Source organism: Idiotropiscis lumnitzeri, chromosome 18, assembly GCF_059441095.1.
Source record: "Idiotropiscis lumnitzeri isolate Australia: NSW breed Sydney's pygmy pipehorse chromosome 18, RoL_Ilum_1.0, whole genome shotgun sequence".
Lineage (NCBI taxonomy): Eukaryota > Metazoa > Chordata > Actinopteri > Syngnathiformes > Syngnathidae > Idiotropiscis > Idiotropiscis lumnitzeri.
Window position 1 is genome coordinate 15448800 of NC_142408.1, and position 26329 is coordinate 15475128.

Sequence of the window (26329 nt, forward strand, 5' to 3'; positions counted from 1 at the left end):
CCGCCGAGAGATTGTGGGTTCGATACCCAGCCATTGTAACCATGTCAAAGTATCCTTGAGCAAGATATGAACCTCTCGTTACTTCAGATGCTCCATCATCCGTCGATAAATGAGGGTCACTGTGAAGCGCTATGCACGTGAATTACCATTTACCAATGTTCCTCAGCTAACAGGCAGTAAATTTAAATTATTTATCTTAAGACTGCATGCTATTTTCTACACCTGCTAGTTTGAGAATTTGCTTAAATGTTGTGTTGGTGAAGAGCGAGAGCCGATTTGGGATTGTTATTAATATATTTGGTACATTTTGCTTTTCCAGATTGACACAACTGTGTTACTTCTCATAGCTGATGATGAAATCCAAAAATCTATTCCATCCTATGGAAATTGTGTAGCTGTTTTGAGGACCACAGGTGTAAAGCATGCAGGACATGAAAACGGTGTTACCAGTAATCTTGAGATCTCAGATTGCTCCTTGACACAAGCGCTCATCCAAACTCTTTGGTACAATTGACATTATCGGTTAGAGACTTCACTGAAGCATCGTTTTGTGATAATGCACTTTTTCCAAAAGGGATTATTTTCATATTTCTTTTAACTTTAGGCATGCTTTATTTTTTACAGCAGTCCTTTGCCATTCAGTGCACTTTTTGCTCAAATTGTTGTATGTTGCACTTTTTACAAATTGCACATGCACTGATTTCGTTTTTAAAAATACAAATGCCATTTGTGTTCTGATCACTGTGAAAGAGATTGTTAACGTTCTTGAAAAAATATTAAATATTTTACAGCATTTATTGTGAGCTTTTTCAAAGACAACACACACACTTCATGAATGCAAAACATAAATGATTTAGTACAAAGCATTGGTGTCAAACTCAAGCTCCGCTGGCCAGATCTGGTCTGCGACATCATTTTATGTGGCCCGCGAAGGCACATCGTGTTTTGACTTGACATGTTTCTTTCAAATTGTCTTAACTATTTTAAACTACATATGAGACATGTATGATAGGTTGATTGGATACTCTAAATTGTCCCTAGGTGTGATTGCGAGCGCGAGTGGTTGTTTGTCTTTGTGTGCCCTGCGATTGGCTGGCAACCAGTCCAGGGTGTACCCTGCCTACTGCCCAAAGACAGCAGGAGTTGGCTTCTGCACCCCCCACAACCTCCTGAGGAGAAGCGGCTTAGAAAATGGATGGGTGGATCTTACAAGAATTTGTTGCCATTCCCGCCTTTAAAATACATTTAAAAATAGTTGAACAAACTATTTACTGGCTTGTGATTGCAAAACTCGTTATCCAAAAATTTGTTGTGCATATATGTTAATATAAGGCAATCATACATTTATTTGGGTTCGTAGTTCTAACGGCCCTCCCAGAGACGCCAAAACTACAATGTGGCCCACGAAGAAAAATGAGTTTGACACCCCTGGTTTACAGTAATGCTTTAAGCTTCTGTGTCAGAGACATATACAGGTCCAGGGCTTGATACATGTCAGATGGTATCGACAAGTTGAACTCTGTCATCAGGATGTTGCACAGTTCGTAGAATCACAAGGTATTGCCTGGCGAAATGTACATCTTGTTCTGCACATTTGCAGGTTATCATTATCAACTGGAGAAAGGTTGTCACGAGTTCCGTAGAGTTCAGGCAGCGAATACATCACATTGGGTTGACCACTGGGAACATTCGGGTTTGGAGATGGTCTGATGTTGTGTGCATTCCAAACCTGGACCATGTCAACCAGCTCATCCTGTAAAAATATACATAGTTATTTATGTTGGCAGAAATGTGATCATGTCTAATCTTATAAAACAGCCAAATCAGTGGTGGAGTGACGAAGTTATGCATTGTAAGCTATGTTTATAACTAAATAATACTTTGTAATTATTAATGCTTTGTAATCGTTTCCCAATATGATCTTTATTCGCGTTGTCAGTAGGGGGCACCAGAGCTCTTATTATTTATGTGCCTATATGTTTGTTGCTCTTGTGTATAAAAAGCAATTGTCTACCGAAAAACTATAATACAATTTTCTCCTCACTTGTTAATTAAATTAAAAGATCTGTGTTTATTTTCATGAGATGCATTGATGAGTTGTTTAGCATTATATATCTAATAAGAATAATAATGGCAAGGCAATGTTAACAAACAATAATACTGAGCTATAATTTAGAAAAACTGCTGATTTTGATGCAGCAGCTGTTTCTCTCGTGTCAGTCCATTTACTCACCTGTATTAAAATCATGAAGGAAAACTGCAGAAGGTTTTTGTGCAAAAAAAAAAGTCTCCTAGCTTGCCGATGGGATACGCCCCCGGGATCCAACTCTCTTAGTAACATGCACACGTCTTCTTTTCTGACACGTAGACCATTCTCTCAGCACTTGGCGGACATCCATCTGTATCCATGAAGCTGTCCCGAACCTTGAAGTTTATTACTTATTAATTCAACAAATACTGCGACGTCAGAGAAGTGCTTGCGGGTCTTGAGTGTCCTCTGTCGCGCAAAATTCTCTTAAGTTGTCTTTCGCTAATAATAACTCCATGCCGATTGGCTAGCACTGCTGTTAAGTCTTTGTATCTTAAACACAAATCAAAAAATAAAAGTCAATCAAATTCCCCCATTGATGCTCCATGTTGATCGTAGTGTTGATGATAGCCAAGGCAACCCGGAAGTGGAATCTCTCGTATGATAGCCAAGGCAACCCGGAAGTCACAAATGATTGGCATTATTTTGCAATATTAAAAAAACTCATTGCAATATAACGCAAAGCTATTGCATTATATTGCAATAGTATTGCATTTTAACGCAATTATTATTTCATTATAACGCAATAGCATTGCGTTTTTTTTGCATTAACTTTTGCAATATATTGCAAATTATTGCATTATAACGCAATCTTAATTTTTTTCCCGATGTCCCCTGGGGGGCTCCGTACGTGTGATAACTGTGGAGCAATCCTTAACTAATCAGGAGTCAGACACTATGGCTGATTCTGATTGGCTGAGATGAGAAAGTGATCATATGAATATGGGCTGATGATTATTTCTGCAAGCAATGAAAAAGTATTAAGATAATTATGACTTAGGCAAAGTGAAACATCACCTTGGTAGTGATATTTGACAACATGGCAAGTGTATAAAAATTACACAGAGAAAATGTTAAAGAACTAGGTTAAACCAAGAATGACGCAACGTGAACAGAAACTTCGCTATACTGAGAACATAGAAGAGGTGTGTGATGTCAGGAAATACAGACAGGCTGTGTGGATACCTTCATTTATTTAACTACTTGCACGAGACCCGATTTGAGTTTTGTTGTAAGTTATCCCAATATTTCAAAACACCAACAGAAGAACAATGGTCTACAGTAAATACAATACAACTTTATTTATACACGTTCTAAGGTACTTAAAGGGCACAACCAACAGGATCTTTGCTTCACTAAATGTGACGACAAACAAGGATAACAAATATACAGTGATGCTGATTGGGCATTTGACACAAGTGACAGATGAAGCACAACGGGTTACTGTATTAGCACAAACAAAAACGGTCCTATTGTTTGATGGAAGACAAAGAAACAACCTATCCCTGCATATTATCCACATGTGAGGCAGAGTGCAACAGTGTTTCTACATAGTACAGTTGCTGGCCCATATTGACATATGTCAATATTAGCGACCTATTCTTTTTGAGGACAATCAAGGCACCAGAGCACAGGCGAAAAACCCTTTAAAAAGGCAAAGGTGCAAACATGTTGACATGAATTTTCACTTTATCTTGTCAACTGTTTAATAATAGGAAAATAAGTTTGCAATACTCTCCAATCAACCATATGGCGTCAGATGTTTTAACAAAACCAGCTCAAAATTTAAGTTGTATACATTTGCCAAATTCATATTTGCGAACTAATGTGTATGTTCATATGCACATAGTAAAAAAATCCAGGTTTTTCCAACGTTTATTGAGGTCAAAATAATGTGAGAGCAAGTAGGGGTCTTAAAGATATGCTCTCAAATGTGTTGCTACGGTGTTGCATGCATGTTTGTTACATATCAATGTTTCTTTGATTCGTTGATTTTTATTCCTCTAAGTATATAAGTCTTCACTTCTTCCACACCTTCAGACGAGACAGGTTGTGTGAATTTATTCCTTTGACAAATGGAGAGATTCTGGTTTGTTGATCCTGAAAATAGTCGGACACAATATTACTGCTGCGTAGTACCACTCTGCCAACAGTGCACCACTTTTACCACAATTTTAGAAATAAAAGGCAGCCTGGAAATGTGTATAAAATTTGACCACACCTTGATCAAGGCCAGTTTTCCTAAGTAGGTGTTGCACTGAAGCATGTTTAAAATCTTCAGGGACTACACTACTGCTATTGACAATGGCCAAAACTGATTCGCCAAAACTCCGGAGAACCTCCTTAAAGAAGTGAGGAGGAAGGAATCCAACAATGGGGAGCAAAGACATGGACAGAGGGGTCAAGTGTGCCATTTGAAACTAGAGCCCTAGCTGTAGCAACCTTGTCAGTGAAAAACTGCAAAAATCTATTGCACAATTCAGGGGACGAGTCTGTGCAAATCGGCTGATGGGGCTCATGTGCAGAATCAAGAAATACGAGTATGTAGATTATGATAATTTGCCTTCATATGACTTGACAAGTTACCCTCTTTCGGACTCTTTCACCTTCCAACAACACCAGCAATCTTTTAGGATTTGATAAGAAACCTGCAGCCTGTCTTTTTTTCACCTGCATTCAGCTTTGTGGCATTCTTGTTTAGCTGCACACGTTCTCACATGAAACCATGGCACCGTTTTTACTTTTGGCCACATAATTAGCCCTAGCTTAGCTTAGCCTGAGACAGCAATGTGGCGTGTGACGTGTGCTGGTGGCGTGAGGAGGGACCCGGAAAAGATGGGTTGTGTTGTAAGTGATAGTTAGAAGGAGACGGACGTCAATAAAAACCCTGATTTCAAAGCGAAGTGACGCCTCGTTGTCTGTGTCCACCACGCTGACTGCAGTCAGTTCACCCTTACCACGGGTTGGACCTGAGACTACTGACGCAAGTCTGATCGAGGAAGTTAACAATAGCAAGATGAGTGGAACAAGAGCTGAGTTCCTCAGTGTTTGAAGAGAGAACACAAAGCTCAACGAAGGCTTCAGAGAGCCGACTCGTAGTGAGAGGGTTTAAAACCTGATGGCTGCATACACTAGTAGGGAGGACTTCAGCCATTTAGAGCAAAATAATGGAAGGTGTCTTTTTGTTAAAGGGTATATAGTAAAAGAATAGTAGACATTTGTAAAAAAATTTAAATTAAACTCAGACGATTTGTTCCAGCCTTGGTATGACTAAGCCAGTCCGCTTCCCAACAGTTGGCATTGGTTCAAGAAAATAGGGGCGCTCTTAATTCCCACCCGAAAAGGGAATATTGTTGTTAAACGGAAGGAAATATTAGAACAAAATTAATTTAATGCTGCCGTAAGTCATGCACCAACATTTTATTATTATACATTGGGCTTGGCAAAATAAGCCTCCGTTAAACTGTGTGTGACGCTTTGCTGGAAAATGGCATGAAAATGATTTACGAGGTGCAAAGTTAAGTGGCTGCATCCGTGCTACATCTAAACATGTGGTATAAGTGGAGTGAGGGTTCCGATAGAATGTTTGCGTTGAAATTGGCACAGGAAACTCCAGCAAAGATAAAAATTGTCCATTTGTATTCGAACAGCGTTCCGACAGTTTCCGCACGGGTGAAACAGACTGATTCACTCCATCAGCTTTAGAAGGAGGGAATTCATCTTCTCTGACTAAAGGTAAAATCTACCTTTTTAAATTTGACAGAAGACAAAGAAGAGTTCTTAAATATCGTACCATTAACAATGTGGTCACAAGGACCATCAGATATCGGTGTTATAGAAGGAGTATTAACGGTTCAATTTAGACGCAAATTCGATACGGACCCTGTGTGTGCGTGTCAATATCAGTTAAAACTGGTAGCACTCGAGGGGATACGACCGGTGTTAAGTCAATTGCTGAAAACTGCAGTGATTCCCTGTGCAATACTCCTATTTTTCCTGAAGAAAAAAAAAAGAAAGCAACCGCCTTTCGCAGGTTGAAGGTTGCTTCAAGATTTGCCAGCTGTTGATGCAGCTATGCAATGTGCAGTGTGTCCCTGATCCACATACACTATTGAATAATTTGAGGCCAGATGCTGCTGTTTTTACTGTGGTAGGAATTAAGTAACTCTTTTTCTCTCTATCCCTGTGGTAAAGGACAGTCAGATTTGGTTTGCGTTCACGCTTGACAAGAAAAAGTATGTCTTTGCTCGATTACCGAGGAACATTGTTAAAGTCTGACCATTTACTTCCAGGCAATGACAGCTGGCATGGCTAAATTTAACCCTCCTCGGGGAAGTCAGATTATAGTCTATGTGGATGACGCACTGGTGGCATCTACTGATTTTAAAAAGACCGAAAAAGGAACTGTTGTTGTTGCAACATTTGGCCAGTGAGGGTTATAAAGTTAGAAAAAGAAAAAAAGTTGCAGCTGTGTAGACAGCAGATAAGATATTTGGGACATAATTTGAGCATGCGGGGCTAGACTGTTTTGGGTGTTAGAAAGCCTTTGGGGAAATCAATACGAAATAAATAAATACATGAATAAGCAAATTGTGTCCTTTCTGGGACTTATAAATTGCCGCTCCTCTATCAAAACTGAAGTATGAAAAAGATTTGAAAATGTCATTTAGACAACTGTGGCAGAAAATTAATTTTGTGAACTAAGCACATGCCTGTCAAGTAAACTTTACTGACATTTTCTTGTAAGCTATAAAAAAAAAACTAAAAAAAAGAAGGTACAACATTACAAGATGACGTCTATGTTTCACCAAACACCGAACGTGTCCTACATGGAAACTTTACGATTGGGCAGCTAATGAGTCATGGTTTAACACACACCTCAAACAGGAGGGGGGTATGTACGGCTTATATATATAATACAATAAGATACAACAAGCTGGAGCTGTAATAAAGGAGAAGGGTCCCGCTGCAGCCAGGGCATTCCTGTTAGGACACAAGAACGCCCACTGGGCGTCAGCGTTTAGTCGACCAATGGGAAGGATCCAGTTAGAACCGGGGTGTTCCCAACGGGGTGTCTCGCAGTGGGCCTGGTGATATTATCTGCCTGTATATTATAGCGTTGGATTTATGCCACAATTACATCAGTGTAATGAAATACCGCCGACTAAAACATTTTTTGTGCATACAAAAATGTGTTCCACGTGTAAAAGACCCTCTAAGTATACACACAAAATAGGTTTTACGCGTGCGGCTTCTCTCTCCTCTACACGGACAAAATGCTGATTCACGCTTGCGATGCAGGCGTGACAGTTGTGCCACAATTCTTAACCAATCAGGAGTCGGACACTAGGGCTGATTCTGATTAGCTGTTTAACTGTCCAATCGTAACTCAGAGGTGGGGTAAAAAAAATAGAATAGAATGGCGCAACGTTATTGCAAAGCGACTACCATGGCGACATCTAGTGATGAAGACGCAAATGCACAACTCCAAGAGGTGATTTTTTTTTTTTTTAATAAAAAAAAATTATAATAAAAAAGAAAATGAACAGAAAAATGTTTATAGAAGTACAAACGGTCAATAATGTTTAGCCAAACAAAGATATTTGAAAAAAAGTTTTTTTCATCATTACTAAAACAAGAAGAACAGCGTGTTAGAATGCAGAAGACCTTTCTATCAACTGTTTGTGTTTGAGGTATTTGATATTACGCTTACGTAATTGTGGCATAAATCTAATGCCACAGAGAACAGGCGACAACGGACGTGGCCCTTGTTGTGAGGTGGCGTTCCCGTTGTCAGAAGCGGGCATTTCCATTATAAAACGGGAACGCCCATTTGTGGCTGCAGCTGTACCATATTGTAACAAAGCGCTTTCCACATGGTGTAATATACATTTGCGGGAAATTAGAACACAAACTAAAACACATAAACACATATACAGAAGATACCAAAAGAAAGCTAAAGAATAAAAATGTGTCTTTAAATGAGTTTTAAAAGTGGACAGAGAGTGGGCTTGACTAACATTTAATGGAATGCCATTACTCTTAAAAATGTTACTGTTGTCTGTCCATTAGAGTCACGGCTTTTACCTGTTACTATTCTTTCACCCACATTAAATCGGACAGAGACGGACAAATATGGGGAACCTATTTCGCAACTGTCCTCTGTAAAAATGGGGATCCCACATATATTAATGCAATTGAAATACCCAGAGGAGTTTCAAATTAATACTAATTAGTAGATCAAATTGCTGTAGGTTGGGAGTTTATTTTTGAGTGGGTCACACTGAATAAAAAGTTTAAAGGAGTAATTACGTCCACTACAATATCTAGCAGCTGAGTAACTATATTGAAGAGGGCTTTTTGGCCATTAAAGAACAATTGACAGCTACATCACTCATGGCTTTCAGAACTGCATTGCGGTGGATATGCTCCTGACTGACACCAATGGTGTATGCGCAACGTGGTGGCCTATAAAGCTCACCTCTCCTGATGGGTCTCTGACAGGAGCCATTACAGGCCTTTTGTGCCCTAAACAGGAGGATGAAGGCGCATTCTGAAGTCACACAACCATGTGGTCAAGAGTGGTGGGACAAAATGTTTGGCAAGTATCAGAACCTTGCGTTCTCGGGTCTAATTTGTCTTGGTATGTTCTCATGACCCCCCGCGAGCTGTCACCTTACCGTGGTGGAGGGGTTTGCGTGTCCCAATGATCCTAGGAGCTAAGTTGTCGGGGGCTTTTGCCCCTGGTAGGGTCACCCATGGCAAACAGGCCCTCGGTGAGGGTCCAGACAAAGCACGGCTCACCAAACCCCCTTATGATGCTCCAAATTATTGGACCACGGTTTCCCTTGCCCGGACGCGGGTCACCGGGGCCCCCCTCTGGAGCCAGGCCTGGAGATGGGGCTCGTCGGCGAGCGCCTGGTGGCCGGCCAGGCCTGCACCCATGGGGCACGGCCGGGCACAGCCCGAAAAGGCAACGTGGGTCCCCCTTCCCATGGGCTCACCACTTATGGAAGGGGCCAAAGGGGTGGGGTGCAATGTGAGTCGGGCAGCGGCAAGAGGCAGGGACCTTGGCGCTCTGATCCCCGGCTACAGAAACTAGCTCTTGGGACATGGAATGTCACCTCTCTGGCGGGGAAGGAGCCTGAGCTGGTGTGCGAGGCAGAGAAATTCCGACTAGATATAGTCGGGCTCACCTCCACACACAGCTTAGGCTCTGGTACCAGTCCTCTTGAGAGGGGTTGGACACTCTTCCACTCTGGAGTTGCCCAAGGTGAGAGATGCAGAGCAGGTGTGGGCATACTTATTGCCCAACGGCTTGGCGCCTGTACGCTGGGGTTCACCCCAGTGGACAAGAGGGTAGCCTCCCTCCGCCTTAAGGTGAGGGGACGGATGCTGACTGTTGTTTGTGCTTATGCACCAAACAGCAGTTCAGAGTACCTACCTTTTTGGAGTCTTTGGAGGGTGTGCTGGAGAGCGTTCCCCCTGGAGACTCCCTCGTTCTGTTGGGGGACTTCAATGCTCACGTGGGTAATGACAGTGAGACCTGGAAGGGCGTGATTGGGAGAAATGGCCCCACCGATCTGAACCCGAGCGGTGTTCTGTTACTAGACTTCTGTGCTTGTCATGGATTGTCGATAACGAACACCATGTTCAAACATAAGGGTGTTCATATGTGCACTTGGCACCAGGACACCCTTGGCCGCAGTTCGATGATCGACTTTGTAGTCGTGTCATCGGATTTGCGGCCGCATGTTTTGGACACTCGGGTGAAGAGAGTGGCGGAGCTGTCAACTGATCACCACCTGGTGGTGAGTTGGCTCCGATGGTGGGGGAAGATGCCGGTCCGACCCGGCAGACCCAAACGTATTGTGAGGGTCCGCTGGGAACGCTTGGCAGAATCCCCTGTCAGAAATAGTTTCAACTCCCACCTCCGGCAGAACTTTGCCCACGTACCGGGGGAGGTGGGGGACATTGAGTCTGAGTGGACCATGTTTCGTGCCCCCATTGTTGAGGCAGCCGATCGAAGCAGTGGACGTAAGGTGGTCGGTGCCTGTCGTGGCGGCAACCCCCGAACCCGCTGGTGGACACCAGCGGTAAGGGATGCTGTCAGGCTGAAGAAGGAGTCCTATCGGGCCTTTCTGGCCTGTGGGACTCCGGAGGCAGCTGACAGGTACCGACTGGCCAAGCGGAATGCGGCTTCGGTGGTTGCCGAAGCAAAAACTCGGGCGGGGGAGGAGTTCGGTGAGGACATGGAAAACGACTTCCAGATGGCTTCGAAGAAATTCAACGCCTCTAAATCTGAGACCATGGTCCTCAGTCGGAAAAGGGTGGAGTGCCCTCTCCAGGTCGGGGAGGAGATCCTGCCCCAAGTGGAGGAGTTTAAGTATCTTGGGGTCTTGTTTACGAGTGAGGGGAGGATGGAGCGAGAGATCGACAGGCGGATCGGTACAGCCTCCGCTGTGATGCGGACGCTGTATCGGTCTGTCGTGGTGAAGAGGGAGCTGAGCCAGAAGGCAAAGCTCTCGATTTACCGGTCGATCTTCGTTCCTACCCTCACCTATGGTCACGAGCTGTGGGTCGCGACCGAAAGAACAAGATCTTGGATACAAGCGGCCGAAATGAGTTTCCTCCGCAGGGTTCTGGGCTCTCCCTTAGAGATAGGGTGAGAAGCTCAGTGTCGAGCCGCTGCTCCTCCACGTAGAGAGGAGCCAGATGAGGTGGCTCGGGCATCTGTTTAGGATGCCTCCTGGACGCCTCCCTGGCGAGGTGTTCCGGGCATGTCCCACCGGCAGGAGGCCCAGAGGACGACCCAGGACACGCTGGAGAGACTACGTCTCCCGGCTGGCCTGGGAACGCCTGGGCATCCCTCCGGCAGAGCTGGAAGATGTGGCTGGGGAGCGGGAAGTCTGGGATTCCCTGTTGAAGCTGCTGCCCCCGCGACCCGACCCCGGATAAGCGGCGGATAATGGATGGATGGATGTTCTCAGATGTCTTAACCTCATGTGGATGTTTTTACATTCCATGTATTTGGGTTCTTTTAATCGATTAATAACTGTAAGTATTTCTCCTATTGCAGCTAGGTTGGATTAGGTGTATCCTTTGCTGGTAGAGGTAAATGAAGGTGGCCCTGGCAAAACGGACGTCCAGGTCTACGAAAATTGTCTGGTCAAGTAAACATAGTGATATTGAAATATCCTTTTCAAATGGATTTCTGAGCATTGTCAAGTTTGAACAATTAACAATTCCAAAGAATCGAGAGAAAAAAAAAGGAAAATCTGATCGCAGGTTCTGTGCTATGATGAATAAATTGTGATAAACAGGGGAAATGAAAGAGTAATTATGAAATAGTTCACACATTTGCTTTATTGCTAAGAAAACGTAGCATTGAGCTATTTAATGATTACATGCAGTTAAAAACTAGAGCAACAGTCTTTATAGATTGCAATAAATATCTATGTGAAATGTTCTTGCTTTGCAATGACGGAAATTGCTTCTGATTTCATAGTGTTCATAACAACTACCTCAATGAAGATGTTAAAGGAAGATGAGATGGTGGGGTCCACTTATCTGTTTGTGGCAGTGCGATGTTTTGAAGTTAGAAGCTTGTTACAAGACTGAGATGTTTCTGCTGAGTAATGCTTTGACGCATTTTTAATCACATGTGCACAGTAATCTTTCAAGACATGCACACACAGAAAAACAACTTCACGTGTCTTCAGCTGCTCGCTTAGATTACACAACCCCTTTAGGTTGAAGACACACATGTTCAGAGACTTCTGGAAATTAATAAAAGAGAGTGAACGAAGAGATTTGATCAGAACGCAAAGAGACAAGCATTGGATTCAGACTTTCTCTTTGCTCTCCTTGAAAGCTAAATTTTGTGCGTCTTTCTCTTCATTGATGGTGTGTTGATGAAATGTCAAATTGGTGAACCTGACATCCTTGAATTTAAAAAAAATGAAGTACCGTATTTTCACGACCATAAGGCTCACTTTAGAGACCCAAATTTCCCCCAAAACAAACGAGGCGCATTGTCATGCGACGCGCCTATTGTATGGACTGAGCAACTCTCTCGACCATCGAGCCTGATTTCCTTGGGGCATTGGAGAGTGCATGTTAGCACACCCGGCTGGCCAAAGTCTGAGACATGTATGCTTCAGAATCAGAAATCCCTTTATTGTCATTGTACTCAAGTGTGCAACGAGATTAGAGAGCTCCCCTCTCCAGTGCAATACAACAATAATTCAGATAAATATATAAATGAGATAAATAAGAGAATAGTTAGTGCAATGGAAAATAATACTGAATAGGATATATAAAAACACACCACGTTGCTGTTCTGCAAGGTAAGGGTGGTCGTGTGTGTGTGTGTGAGAGTTTAGAATGGAGATGGCTCTTGGAAAGAAACTGTTTCTCAGTCTATTGGTCCTTGATTTGATGCACCTGTAGCGCCTGCCAGAGGGCATCAGGTCGAACAGGTGTGAGTTTGGGTGGGTATTGTCTTTGACGATATTGAGAGCCCTGCTGAGGCACCGGGCGGTGTAGATGTCCGACAGTGAGGGGAGAGGGCAGCCAATAATCTTTTGCGCTGTTTTGACCGTCCTGTGGAGCCTCACTCTGTCCGCCTCAGTGCAGCCGCTGTACCAGGTGGAGACACAGTACGTCAGCAGGCTCTCGATGGACGAGTGGTAGAAGGCCAGCAGCAGCTTCCTGTCCAGGTTGAATTTCCTGAGGACTCTCAGGAAGTGCAGACGCTGGTGGACCTTCTTTACCACTGCTGTGGTGTTGTGTGTCCAAGAAAGGTCATCGGAGATCTGCACTCCCAGGAACTTGAACATGTGGACCCTCTCCACACGCACGCCGTCGATGCAGATGGGGGGCGGCACCGTCTTGTTCCTCCTGAAGTCGATAACGATCTCCTTTGTTTTTGCAATGTTGAGTTGCAGTCTGTTGTCCTCGCACCAAGCCATCAGTCTCTGGACCTCCTCTCTGTCTCGTCACCTTCCGAGATCAGACCGACCACTGTCGTGTCGTCAGCAAACTTGACGATGGTGTTGTTACCGTGGGCTGGGCTGCAGTCGTAGGTGTAGAGGGCGTATAGGAGAGGGCTCAGCACGCATCCTTGGGGGGAACCGGTGCTCAGCGTACGGTTGGAGGACGTGTAGGGGCCGAGCAACACAGTCTGGGGTCTGTTGGTCAGAAAGTCCTTAATCCAGATGTGTGTGAGGGCAGGGAGGCAGAGAATGTCCAGTTTGGCAACGAGGATGTCCGGGATGATTGTGTTGAATGCCGAGCTGTAGTCCACAAAGCGCATCCTGGCATAGCTCTGCTGTCGTTCCAGGTGGCCCAGCACAACATGCAGAGCAGTGTTGATGGCGTCCTCAGTGGATCTGTTAGCCTGGTATGCAAACTGGTAGGGGTCCAGAGTGGGAGGAAGGCAGTCCCTGATGTGCTGGAGAACCAGCCTCTCGAAGCACTTCATGATGACTGGCGTGAGCGCAACAGGACGGTAGTCATTCAGGGGGACTGCGGGTGACTTTTTGGGGACAGGAATAATGGTGGAGGTTTTCAAGCAGGAGGGGATGACTGCTTGAGCCAGGGAGCGGTTGAAGATCCTGCAGAAAACATGTGCCAGTTGGTGGGCACATGCTCTGAGGACCTTGCCTGGTATTCCGTCGGGTCCAGTAGCTTTTCTGGGGTTAACCGCCAGGAGCGCGCGCCTCACATCGTGTTCCTCTACGATGAGTGGGGGGGAGTTGGAGCATGAAGTGCGGGGGTGTGACGGTTGGGGCGAGTCAAAGCGAGCGAAGAAGCAGTTAAGCTCCTCTGTCAGCGATGCACTCGGGTCTACAGAGGTCGTGCTGCTGCCTCGGAAGTTGGTGATGCTCCGTAGACCCTGCCACACCTCCCGTGGTCTGTTGCTGGCAAGTTGGGACTCCAGCCTCCTCTTGTAGTTTGCCTTGGCTAGCTTGATGCCTTTGCTCAGGTCAGCACGAGCCACCCTGTACTGGGCTTTGTCGCCTGACCTGAAGGCAGCGTCACGGGCCTTGAGAAGAGAGCGGACCTGGCTGGACATCCAGGGCTTCGCATTTGGGAAGGTCCGTATGGTCCTGTTCAGGGACACAGTTTCCATGCAGAACTTGATGTAGTCCAGTACACAATGCGTGTAAACATCAAGGTCCTGATGATCAAAGAGGTCCCAGTTGGTGCCTTGAAAGCAGTCCTGTAATTCACTCATGGCGTCATCACGCCAGGTTTTCACAGTCGAGTTGAGTGTGACGAATACATGTGAATACGTTTTTGGGTGATGGTGCAAGAGAAAGCTGGACAAAGGGTCAGCTGTCCACAATGTCGTAGTCTGTCTCATTCATGTTTTTGCAAGCAAGAAACATCACAGGTTTGGACAACAGACTGCAAAAAAAAAAAAAAACACTGCCCAAAGCACACCACTCACGTCTCTCTAACCAGCCATCTGATTGGCTGAGGCTGAGGCATCTGGAATGCATCAGTACTCTTTTTGTGTTATTTTTATTTCTTTTGGGGATATGATTGGCATGAGAGATGCATGTTTTGTGTTAATTTTATTTCTTTGTTTCATTGTTTGCTTCTATGCTGTTCCGAGATATTTTTGGTTTTGATTTGAAACAGTGACTCTAAGGATTGTGGTGACCAGTGACATCCCTCCCCTGATATTGTCCAATAGATGTGTTGCCATGGCATTTCAGATGTGTCTGAGCTGAGGTGCTGCTTCTGACAAATATTCGCATGAGTGCTGGCATGCGCGAGCCAGCATCCGCGAGCCAGCATCCGCGAGCCAGCAAGCGCGAGCCAGAATGCGCGAGCCAGCATGCGTGAGTCAGCATGCGCAAGCTAGCACGCGCCTCGTAGAGCGGCGCGCCCAGTCTAAGTATTAAAGACAGAAATAGCACCCTCAACTGATGCTGCGCCCTTTGATACAGCGCGCGTCTTTTGGCCGTAAAAATACGGTATATAATCTTTAGTACCAGACAAATTAAACAAAAAGACAAAATTATCATTAATTCAATTGAAATAACATGAGTAAATCAGTAAATGGCAAATTGTTAACTATTCAACTTATATAGAATCAAGTAATCCATCATTTATTAAATTAAACACTTTTGAATTCAAAACACAAAAACACTCTAGGATAAGAACAAACATAAAGAAAACGTGTGTTTCTGTAAAAGGTGTTAATTTATGTCATTAAAAAAATGTAGTACAGTGAAACCCCGCTACTTCGCGGTTCACCTTTCGCGGGTTCAGTGCTTCGCGGGTCTAAAAAATATTCAAAAATTAAAAACTTTTTTGCCCGGGCACGATCGGGGCTCTCCATTCGCTCTGCTCCGCGGGGGCATTGTAGTTTCGCCGAGCGGCACGACGGGGCGCTGGAGCGGTTAAATAAATATTGAATAAATACAAAAATAATGGCTGGGGAATAAAAAAATAATAAGTTTTAATAATAATTAGTTTTTTTTGGTTATAACATGCATTTCACTCTCTCTCTCTCTCCACCCGTATTCTATATGGTGTACTGTATACGGGGGGTATACTGTATACCTGTATAGGTTTTTTTAAGCATTTTTGAAGGGGCGCCGCTACTTCGCGGATTTTCAGTTTTCGCGGGTGGTCAACCGCGATAACCGGGGTTTCACTGTACTACAAAAACATAGAAATCATGAATAGACATGATAACTTCTCCCCAATCTATGATTCTTAGGTCTTTAATAACAATGCTTTAGGTTTTGGATTATACATTTGATTATCTGTTTATGAAAATAAGGTCTGTTTGTTTTTCTTCTTGAGCTGTTTGGTCATTTTATTGATAGAATGTATATTGAATAGTCTACACGTCATGCTCATGCAGTTATTTTGAATATAAATAAGGAAAAAGGAGCGCTGTTTTTAGCTTAACTTTTATTTGGGTTATATACCAGTGTGTATGTAAATATATGTATGGATGCATATATGTATGTGTTTATGCATATACATGGTTGTCAGGGGCTTTTTGCCCCTGGCAGGGTCACCAATAGCAAACAGGTCCTAGGTGAGCGTCCAGACAAAGCACGGCTCCCAAAGCCCCTTATGACAACAAAAATATTTGGACCTCGATTTCCCTTGCCCGGACGCAGGTCACCGGGCCCCTCCTCTGGAGCCAGGCCTGGAGGTGAGGCTCGTTGGCGAGCTGCTACCAAGGAGCCCGAAGAGGCAACGGGGGACCCCCTTTCCATGGGCTCACCACTTGTGGGAGGGGCCTAAGGGGTTTGCGGCTATGTGAGCAGGACAGCGGAAAGAGGTCGGGACCTTGGCGCTCCGATCGCCGGCTACAGAAACTAGCTCTTGGGACATGGAATGTCACCTCTCTGGCAGGGATGGAGCCCGAGCTGGTGTGTGAGGCTGAGAAGTTCCGACTTGAGATAGTCGGGTTTAAACTCCATAGATAGGTTGGGCTCTGGTATTAGCGCTCTTGAATGGGGTTGGACCATCTTATATATATATATATATATATATATATATATATATATATATATATATATATATATATATATATATATATATATATATATATATATATACAACAATCTGCAACAGTAATGAAATACAGTTACAGTTTTTTTTGTATCCTGAATACATAACGCCGGTAGATATATTTTCCCCGGGCTTATGCGCACACGCCGTGCACACTCGATGCCGCAAAGTGTACCCAATGACGAGATGGTGCGCCCCGTGGACGATGGTGCCCGATGCACTGTGCATGCTCAGGGAGCGCCAGTCCTGCGCAGTTTGTTTACTCATGACCTCGAAGCATCTGGCAGTTTTTTTTTTTTACCCTTGGCTGTTCTATTTACAAATTTAGATTTGCTAAATAAAAAAGTTGTTTTTGGCTGCCGGGTGAAGAGAGGGGCGGAGCTGTCAACTGATCACCATCTGAGTTGGCTCTGATGGTGGGGGAAGATGCGTCTGACCCAAACGTATTGTGCGCGTCTGCTGGGAACGTCAAGTCAAGTCAAGTCAATTTTATTTGTATAGCCCTTAATCACAGACAGTCTCAAAGGGCTTTACATAGCCACAATCGACATCCCCGATCTTAACCCCCAGGAGGGCAAGGAAAAACTCACAAAACCTCATTAGGGGAAAAGTGAGAAACCTTGAGAAGGGACCACAGATGGGGGAATCCCCCTTCCAGGATGACCAGGCTGCAATGGATGCCAACTGGGCAACATTTGACACATACAATGATGCTATGCAATAATAGATGAGATAATATAAGAGTCAATTGAATGAAGTGCTGCAGGAAGATGACTTTAGTGGAGTGGGTCCTCATCCAGGGCCGTAATATCCATGGCAGCATATCCGAGGATGAGCCTTCGATCTTGTACCAGTCAGTTGGTGTAAATTCAGAACAGCCACTTCCAAGTGAATCACCATCACCTAATTCCCAAGCCGTGGAATTGGGAACAGAAAAAAAAGAACAGAAATAGTAAACAGGCCAACAAGTAGTTCAATGAAGTGCTGAAATATAAGGAAATCAGAAAAGGCGCTGCATGAAGACGACTTCGGCAGAGCAGGTCCCTTCCCGGTTCGTCAATGCCGTAATCTTCAAAGCATGTCCCCATCACCTAATTCCCAAGCAGAGGAAGGAGGGGGCAGAAAAGAGAAGAACCGGCAGTAAACAGGCCAACAAATAATTAAATTAGATGCTAAAGTATATAAATAAATTGATCAAATGTCGCGCTGCAGGAAGATGACATCACTGGAACAGGTGCATGCCCAGTTGGTCAATGCCTTAAACTTCCTAGTGGGTCACCGTCACCTAATCCCCCAGCCGGGGGAAAAGGGGGCAGAAAAGAAAACAAAAGAAAAAAAAAAAGCGGCAGTAAACAGGCCAACAAATATTTCAGCTAAATGCACAAGAGTATAAATGCGTCTTTAATAGTGTTTTGAACATTTCTACTGAGGTGGCGCCTCTAATATCTGAGGGTAGTGCATTCCAAAGCATTGGTGCCCAAATAGAGAACGCTCTAGAACCTGCGGACTTCTTTTTGGCTCGCGGGATCACTAAAAGACCAGCATTTTGTGAGCGAAGGTTTCGGGACGGAAAATATGGTACCACGAGGTCAACGAGATAAGAAGGTGCTAAGCCGTGCAATATTTTAAAAGTAAGTAGCAGAACTTTAAAATCACATCTCAAATGGACCGGAAGCCAATGCAAATTGGCTAATATCGGGGTAATATGATCAAACTTTCTCGTCTTAGTTAAGAGTCTAGCTGCTGCATTTTGAACTAACTGCAGACTTTTAATACTCGACATGGGGAGACCCGAGAGCAAAGCGTTACAATAGTCGAGGCGAGACGTAACAAACGCATGGATTAAGATTTCCGCGTCACACGTTGATAGAATTGGGCGAATTTTAGCAATGTTACGCAGATGAAAAAACGCAGTTCGAGTAATATTTTTAATGTGCATTTGAAATGACATAGTTGCGTCAAATATAACACCGAGATTTTTTGTTGAATCCTTTTGGATAATATTACATTTATCGATATTCAGAGTGGTGTCTTTGAGAAGGTACAGATGACGCGCTGGTCCAATGATGAGCATCTCGGTTTTATCTGAGTTAAGACGCAAAAAATTGAAAGACATCCATTGTTTAATTTTGGCAAGGCACGCCTCTAATTTATAGCAGTCGCGCGGATTCGTTATATCCAACGGCATGTATAATTGCGTATCATCAGCATAACAGTGAAAACTAATGTTATATTTCCGTATAATATCACCAAGCGGTAGCATATAGATGCTAAACAATAGAGGTCCAAGTACCGATCCCTGCGGAACTCCACATGTGATCTTACAAAGATCCGAAGTCGTATTGCCATGAATTACACGGTGCGTCCTCTCCGACAGATACGAATTAAACCAAGAAAGCGCTGAACCTGAAATGCCAACACACGTTTCAAGGCGTTGTAATAATATGTTATGATCAACGGTATCAAAAGCGGCACTAAGATCGAGTAAGCGTAATATTGATGAGGTGTCGGCGTCCATAGCTATGAGAAGATCATTAGTAACTTTAGCAAGGGCCGTCTCAGTAGAGTGGTCGGCTCTAAAACCCGATTGGAAAGGTTCAAATTGATTATTAGCAGTCATATATTCATTAAGTTGTTGCGCTACGACTTTTTCAAGAATTTTTGCAATAAACGGAAGATTTGAAACCGGCCTATAGTTGATGAGACTCTCTGGGTCAAGGTTTGGTTGCTTAAGTAACGGTCGGATAACGGCGGTCCTAAAAGCTGCTGGTACTACACCCGTGGTAAGTGATAGATTAATTATATTTAAAACAGACGGTCCTAGGGTCGTAAACAGTTCTTTAATTAGTTTGCCAGGAAGCGGATCGAGCACACAAGTTGTCGGTTTTGCCGCACTAACCAATTTTGTTAGGCTCTCAAGAGATATTTTTTTAAAATGACATAAGGTTATCGGACAGTTATCAGCCCTAATGTCCCTATTAACACCATTTATCGCGGAATTCGACGGAATTTTAAGAACAGTGTCTTTAATCTCATCACGAATACATTCTATCTTCTGAGTAAAAAATGGCATCAAATCGTGAGCTGAATAGGAAGAGCTATCCGAGGTTGGTCGCTGTTGCGTTAGCATTGCCACGGTATCAAATAAATATTTAGGGTTGTTTTTATGTAAAACAATTAATCTAGAATAATAATTAGTTTTGGCTAGATTAAGCGCTTCTTTGTATATTAGTAAACTATCGCACCATGCCTGACGGAAGACCTCAAGTTTGGTCGCACGTCATTTGCGCTCAAGCTTCCTACAAGATCGTTTCAGTACGCGCGTTTCCACTGAAAAACCACGGAGTAAGCCTCTTTGGACGAGTTTTAGTTTTTAAAGGCGCGACGGAGTCAAGCGCATTTAACAAAGCGACATTAAAGTTGTTTGTGAGATCATCAATCATACCAATATAATTAGGAAACGAAGCAGTTGCTAAAGGGAGTAGCTCAGAGAACGCAACGATGGTTGAGGAGCTAATGTTACGGCTGCTATAATTTTGATTATGGTCAGAACGATGACAGTGAGCCAAGACTTCAAATTTGATAAAGTAATGGTCAGATAAAGCACTGGTATATGGTAATACAATTATTTTTGAAGATGCTAAGCCTCGGGTTAATACCAAATCTAGCGTATTGCCATTTATATGCGTTGCTTCATTTATTATTTGCGTGAAACCAAACATATCAATGATTGTCCGAAACGCCACGGTAAGTGGTTCCGACGGGAGATTCATATGAATGTTGAAGTCGCCCATGATAAGTATATTATCCGCATGAGTTACTAAATCAGCTACGAGTTCAGAAAATTCATCTAAAAAGCCGGAGTAAGAGCCAGGTGGACGATAAATAACGGCAAGATAAAACGGCAGCTCGGCTGAGGATCGCATAATGAGAACTTCAAATGTTTTAAAGGAATTGCTAAAACGAGGACTAAGTTTTAGGTTAGATTCGGAAATGAGGGCTACACCCCCGCCTTTCTTTTGAGGGCGCGCAACATGCGAGCTCACGAAGTTTGGAGGCGAAGCCTCATTTAGCGGTACAAACTGATTCGGTTTTAACCAGGTCTCGCAAAGACCAATCATGTTAAGATTATGGTCTCTAATAAGGTCATTAACTAACAAGGCTTTCGATGAAAGCGATCTAATATTTAAAAAACCGAGTTTCAGTAAAATAGGTCTATCTAAGTTATTCCGCGCAACAGGACTCCTGGTCATAATATTAAGGAGATTGCCTTGCCTAGGTCCCGGATTGTACCTCGAGCGACTATAAACGCGGCGAGAAATTCTGACGGTCGGAATCCGATAGTTATTTACCAGCTTTCGAGTGCTATTCTTTTGAGAGAACGGCTCGTCGTCAATAAAACCGACCAAGGAGGAATGCTTAAACCCATCATGTATTGCCACCTCAGTAGAAATTATATCAGTATGAGATGTAACAGCGTATGGTGTGTAGCGCTCAAATCTAGAAGAAAAGCTATGTGTGTTGTCTAAGTCTAGCATAGCGCTAGTTAGCTCTAGCCTTACAGACTCCATACCCTTCCTTACAGGCTCACTATTCGCCTGCAGCCCGACCTGCTCTAATATGAATAGTCATGGAAGGCTCAAACAATAATCTATGTTTCTAGAAAGAGTGATGGCGCCTTCCCAGTTAGGGTGAAGGCCGTCCATCCTCAGCAGGTCGGGTCGGCCCCAGAAAGAAGGCCAGTTATCTATAAACTGCAGTGCCTGCTCACTACAAAAACTAGCCAGCCACTTATTTAGCGAGAATAATCTACTAAACCTCTCATCATTGCCTCTCGCAGGCAAGGGGCCAGAGACAATTACTCGATGCCGACTCATCTTTCTGGCGAGATCACAAGTCCTTGCTATGTTTTTCTTTGTGATCTCTGATTGCTTCATCCTAGTGTCATTGGAGCCAACGTGTATCACTATATCTGAATAGCTAGCGTTGTTTGCACTGCGCTGGTGTATAGGTGTCTTGCGCGCTAGCTCCATAAGATTAGCTTCTATGTCGGGTGCTCTGGCCCCAGGAATACACATTACTGTGGCTGGATTTTCAAGCTTAATGTTGCGGGTAATGGAGTCACCTATCACTAAGGTGCGGGAGCCATGAGACCGAGGTGGAATGGAACTGCTATGTGTCTTAACAGGCTCACCGCGATTAGCAAGCCGTTTACGGCCAATGCTAACCAGACTAGCAGGTTGGCTACAACCCGTGCTAACAGTCGTGTCCGCCACGTTTACGCTTACCACATTACTCTGCTCTAGCTGGCGGACACGTCCCTCTAGCAGGGAGAGTCTTTCCATGAGAATGGTGCAAGTGTTGCATGTGGTGGTGCACGAAACCATAGTTGCGTTTACTCGCCCGGTGGATAAAAGCAGAGGAAAAGATGTCGCGCCGAAAGTGACGCTTGGCAGAATCGCCTGTCAGAAAGAGTTTCAACTCCCACCTCCAGCAGAACTTTGTTCACATACCGGAGGAGGCGGGGGACATTGAGTCAGAATGGACCATGTTTTGTGCCTCCATTGTTGAGGCAGCCGATCAAAGCTCTGGACGTAAGGTGGTTGGTGCCTGTCGTGGCGCCAACCCTCGAACCCGCTAGTGGACACCGGCGGTATGGGATACAGTCAGGCTGAAGAAGGAGTCCTATCGGGACTCTGGAGGCAGCTGACAGGTACCGTCTGGCAATATGGATTACAATCCGCCCGGAGTTCCTAAAGGCTCTGGATGTTGTGGGGCTGTCATGGTTGACATGCTTCTACTAGATTGTGTGGACATCGGGGACAGTGCCCCAGGATTGGCAGACCAGGGTGTTGGTACCTCTTTTTAAGAAGGGGGACCGGAGGGTGTGTTCCAATTAGAGTGGAATTAAACTCCTCAGCCTCCCTGGTCAGGTCTATTCAGGGGTGCGAGATAGAGGGTCCGTCTGGAGGTCGAATCTCTGATTCAGCAGGAGCAGTGTGGTTTTCGTCCTGGCCGTGGAACAGTAGACCAGTGGAGAAGCTCTACACTCTTAGCAGGGTCCTCGAGGGTGCATGGGAGTTCGTTCAACCAGTCTACATGTGTTTTGTGGACTTGGAGAAGGCGTTCGACCGTATCCCTCAGGAAGTTCTTTTATTAATGCAGCATCTTAATAAAAACTAGTTACCAGGACAGGAAATAGTTCTCGCTTAGCAGACGAGCTCTGGTATGACGCTGCCATTTTAAAGTGCGTATGCGATGACATCCTACGCATTTACGTTAAATTGTGTACATAATGCTCATTCGGATTGGCAAAAGGAATAAACCAACACTATGAATCTGAATAAAATTCCATTCGGATTCAGCCTCTTTATTCCGATGGGGGTGTTTAAATACAATTCAATACAATACAATTTGATTTATATAGCGCATTTCAGAAGTCTTTTCATTCCGTTTGGTCATTCAGATCCTTTCTAATCGGAATACATGGCTCCATCTAAACCCAGCTGGAGAACAGAAGGGAAATCAAACCGTTAACTCACTTCGGTTTGACGAAACACTAACCACCAAAATAAGCCCATAATAAGGTTAGTTGATTTGAATAGTAAATTAGCCAGCTAATTATCAATGCATAAATGCCTACTGTAAGCATCTCTCCATTGGTGGCGTCATGCACGCACCCTTTTTTTTTTTTTTTTTGGCGGAATGGGTTTAGAGCCGACAATTAGAATAAGGCCGCTGGGTCGAGGCCAGAAGGGTACCTCGTTCGCGGCCGGAGGGCAGGCGACTGACTGGTAAAAAAAGGGTCAAGTGCCCAGCTCTGGTATTATCATGTGATTTCTAATAATTCATAGAGAACAAGGGGTAGGATTGGTCAGTTAGATTAAGTCTTCTTCCTACTTCCTTTGAACTCATAAACTGTTTTGAACTAAGACATGTATTGATTTATTTAATATTTCTCTTTAATTTGTCTTAATTTGTCTTTGTCAATAAATCAATAACAAAATGACACTTAAGGTCAATTTGCCCCAAAAAATAAATTAATTAAAATAACACCCGAAAAATTTTGAGCATAGTCGAATTTTTTAAAAAAGCAGTGCGTCACCGCCCCTTTTATACAGACTAAGACTAAGACTCTGAATAAAATAGACGACCCCTACTAGCCCCCCCCCTTAATATTTTCAGAGGTTGATATGTGCATAAGTAGAGATGTCAAATTAATAACCCCGCGTGGGCTCCCGGAGCGAGACCCGATATTCCCCGCGAGCTGAGGAGGAAGAGACGGGGATGTCGTGCGGGGGCTAAACGCCAGGCAAGGAGGAGACGATATCACCCCGTCCTCCCGTCCGTTATTATGGGGAATGTTCGATCCCTCTCCAACAAAATGGACGAGCTAACAGCGCTAACCCGGCACGAGAGGATTGTCCGGGAGGCTAGCTTGCTGGTGTTCACGGAGTCGTGGCTAACAGAGCTAACGCCGGACGCCGTCGTGGAATTGGACGGCTTCCAAATACTACGCGCGGACAGGACACTGGAGAGCGGTAAGAGAAAAGGGGGAGGGCTGGCTGTGTTTGTTAATGATAGATGGTGTAACCCTGGGCATATAACTGTTAAGGATCAACTTTGCAGTCGGGACATTGAGATGATAGCTGTTAGCATGCGTCCGGTCTATTTACCGCGAGAGTTCAGTCATGTGATCGCGGTGGCGGCGTACGTGCCTCCCTCTGCTAACGGTGAGACAGCCTGTGATGTACTGAATGCAGCTGTGAGCAGGCTACAAACACAGCACCCAAATGCCTTGTTCCTTATCTCTGGTGACTTCAATCATGCTTCTCCTTCCTCCTCTCTGCCTTCATTCACACAATATGTAACATGCCAAACCAGAGACAATAAAATATTGGACCTCTTCTATGCCAACACCAAGGAGGCGTACACGTCACTGCCCCTCCCCCCGCTGGGCAAAGCTGACCACAACTTGGTTGCTCTCCTGCCTGTGTACAAACCTCTCGTCCGCAGGCAGCCAGCTGTGACACGCACAGTTCAGCGATGGTCCGGAGAAGCCGAGGAGGCCTTGAAGGACTGTTTCAACACAACTGTGTGGGAGGTATTCAGCGAAGCTCACGGTGAGGACATTAATGGTCTAACAGACACAGTTACAGACTATATTAACTTCTGCATGGAGAACACCATTCCCACCAGGACTGTAAGATGTTTCTCCAACAACAAACCCTGGATCACACCGGACATTAAAGCTCTCCTGAAGGAGAAAAAGAGGGCTTTTGTTTCAGGCGACAAGGACGAGCTGAAGAGAGTGCAGCGTCAGCTGAGAAGGAGGATCCGAGAGGGGAAAAAGTCCTACAGGATGCGGATGGAAGAACAACTGCAGCGGAACAATGCCAGGGATGTCTGGAGGGGCCTGAAGACCATCTCAGGCCACGGACAAGCAGGTAAGACCCAGAAGGGGGGGGGGCTTCAGTGGGCAAATGAGTTGAACCTATTTTTCAATAGGTTTGATCAAATGTCTGACCCCGCTCAGGCTTCCCTGATGCAGCCCCCACCCACCCCTCCTGCCACTGCGAACAAGACCCTCTCTCCCCCTCTCTCGCCCCTCTCTCTCTCCACAGGCTCCAGTTCCCAGCCTCATCAGACAACCACCACTTCCTCCTGCTCAGCCTTGTTCCTCACAACATCTCAGGTGAAGAACCAGCTGAGGAAGATGAAGGCGAGGAAGGCGGCAGGCCCAGATGGGATCAGCTCCCAGCTCCTCAAATCCTGCGCAGACCAGCTGTGTGGAATCGTCCAGCACATGTTCAACCTGAGCTTGAAGCTGGGCAGAGTCCCCCAGCTGTGGAAAACATCCTGCCTGGTTCCGGTTCCAAAGACACCCCATCCGAAGGAGCTCAACAACTTCAGACCAGTGGCGCTGACGTCTCATCTGATGAAGACCCTGGAGAGACTGGTCCTCGTCCATCTGCGCCCCCTGGTCAGCTCCTCAATGGACCCACTCCAGTTTGCATACCAGCCTGGCATCAGTGTGGATGATGCCATCATCTACCTGCTCCACACTTCACTCTTCCACCTGGAGAAGGCGGGGGGCACGGTGAGGATCATGTTCTTTGATTTCTCAAGTGCTTTCAACACCATCCAGCCCGCCTTATTGGGAGACAAGCTGGAGCAGGCGGGAGTGGCCCACCACCTCATCACATGGATTCACAACTACCTCACAAACCGGCCACAATACGTGAGAACACAGGACTGTGTGTCTGACGTGCTCCTCTGCAGCACGGGAGCGCCGCAGGGAACTGTGCTGGCTCCCTTCCTGTTCACCCTCTACACCTCGGACTACAAATACAATTCCACAACCTGTCACCTGCAGAAGTTCTCTGATGACTCTGCGATTGTCGGCCTCATCACTGACGATGACGATCGGGAGTACAGAGGGGTTACGCAGGGGTTCGTGGACTGGTGTCAGCAGAACCGCCTCCAAATCAACGCTGGGAAATCCAAAGAGCTGGTGGTGGATTTCCGCAAGCGTCGGCACTCTCCACCTGCACCAGTGAATATCCAGGGAACAGACGTTGAGAGGGTCTCAACTTACAAGTACCTGGGTGTTCATCTGAACAATAAACTGGACTGGAGCGACAACACAGACGCTCTCTATAGGAAGAGTCAGAGCAGACTCTTCCTACT

General features: G+C 45.0%; 1 protein-coding gene and 1 pseudogene across 1 annotated transcript in view; one reads left to right on the forward strand and one right to left on the reverse strand.

The window, feature by feature from the left end:
- LOC148319656 (protein crumbs homolog 1-like) overlaps positions 1-26329 on the reverse strand; it is a 111223-nt gene that overhangs the window by 79374 nt on the left and 5520 nt on the right. The window lies entirely within an intron of this gene.
- LOC148319658 (uncharacterized) lies at positions 1492-16388 on the forward strand (annotated as a pseudogene).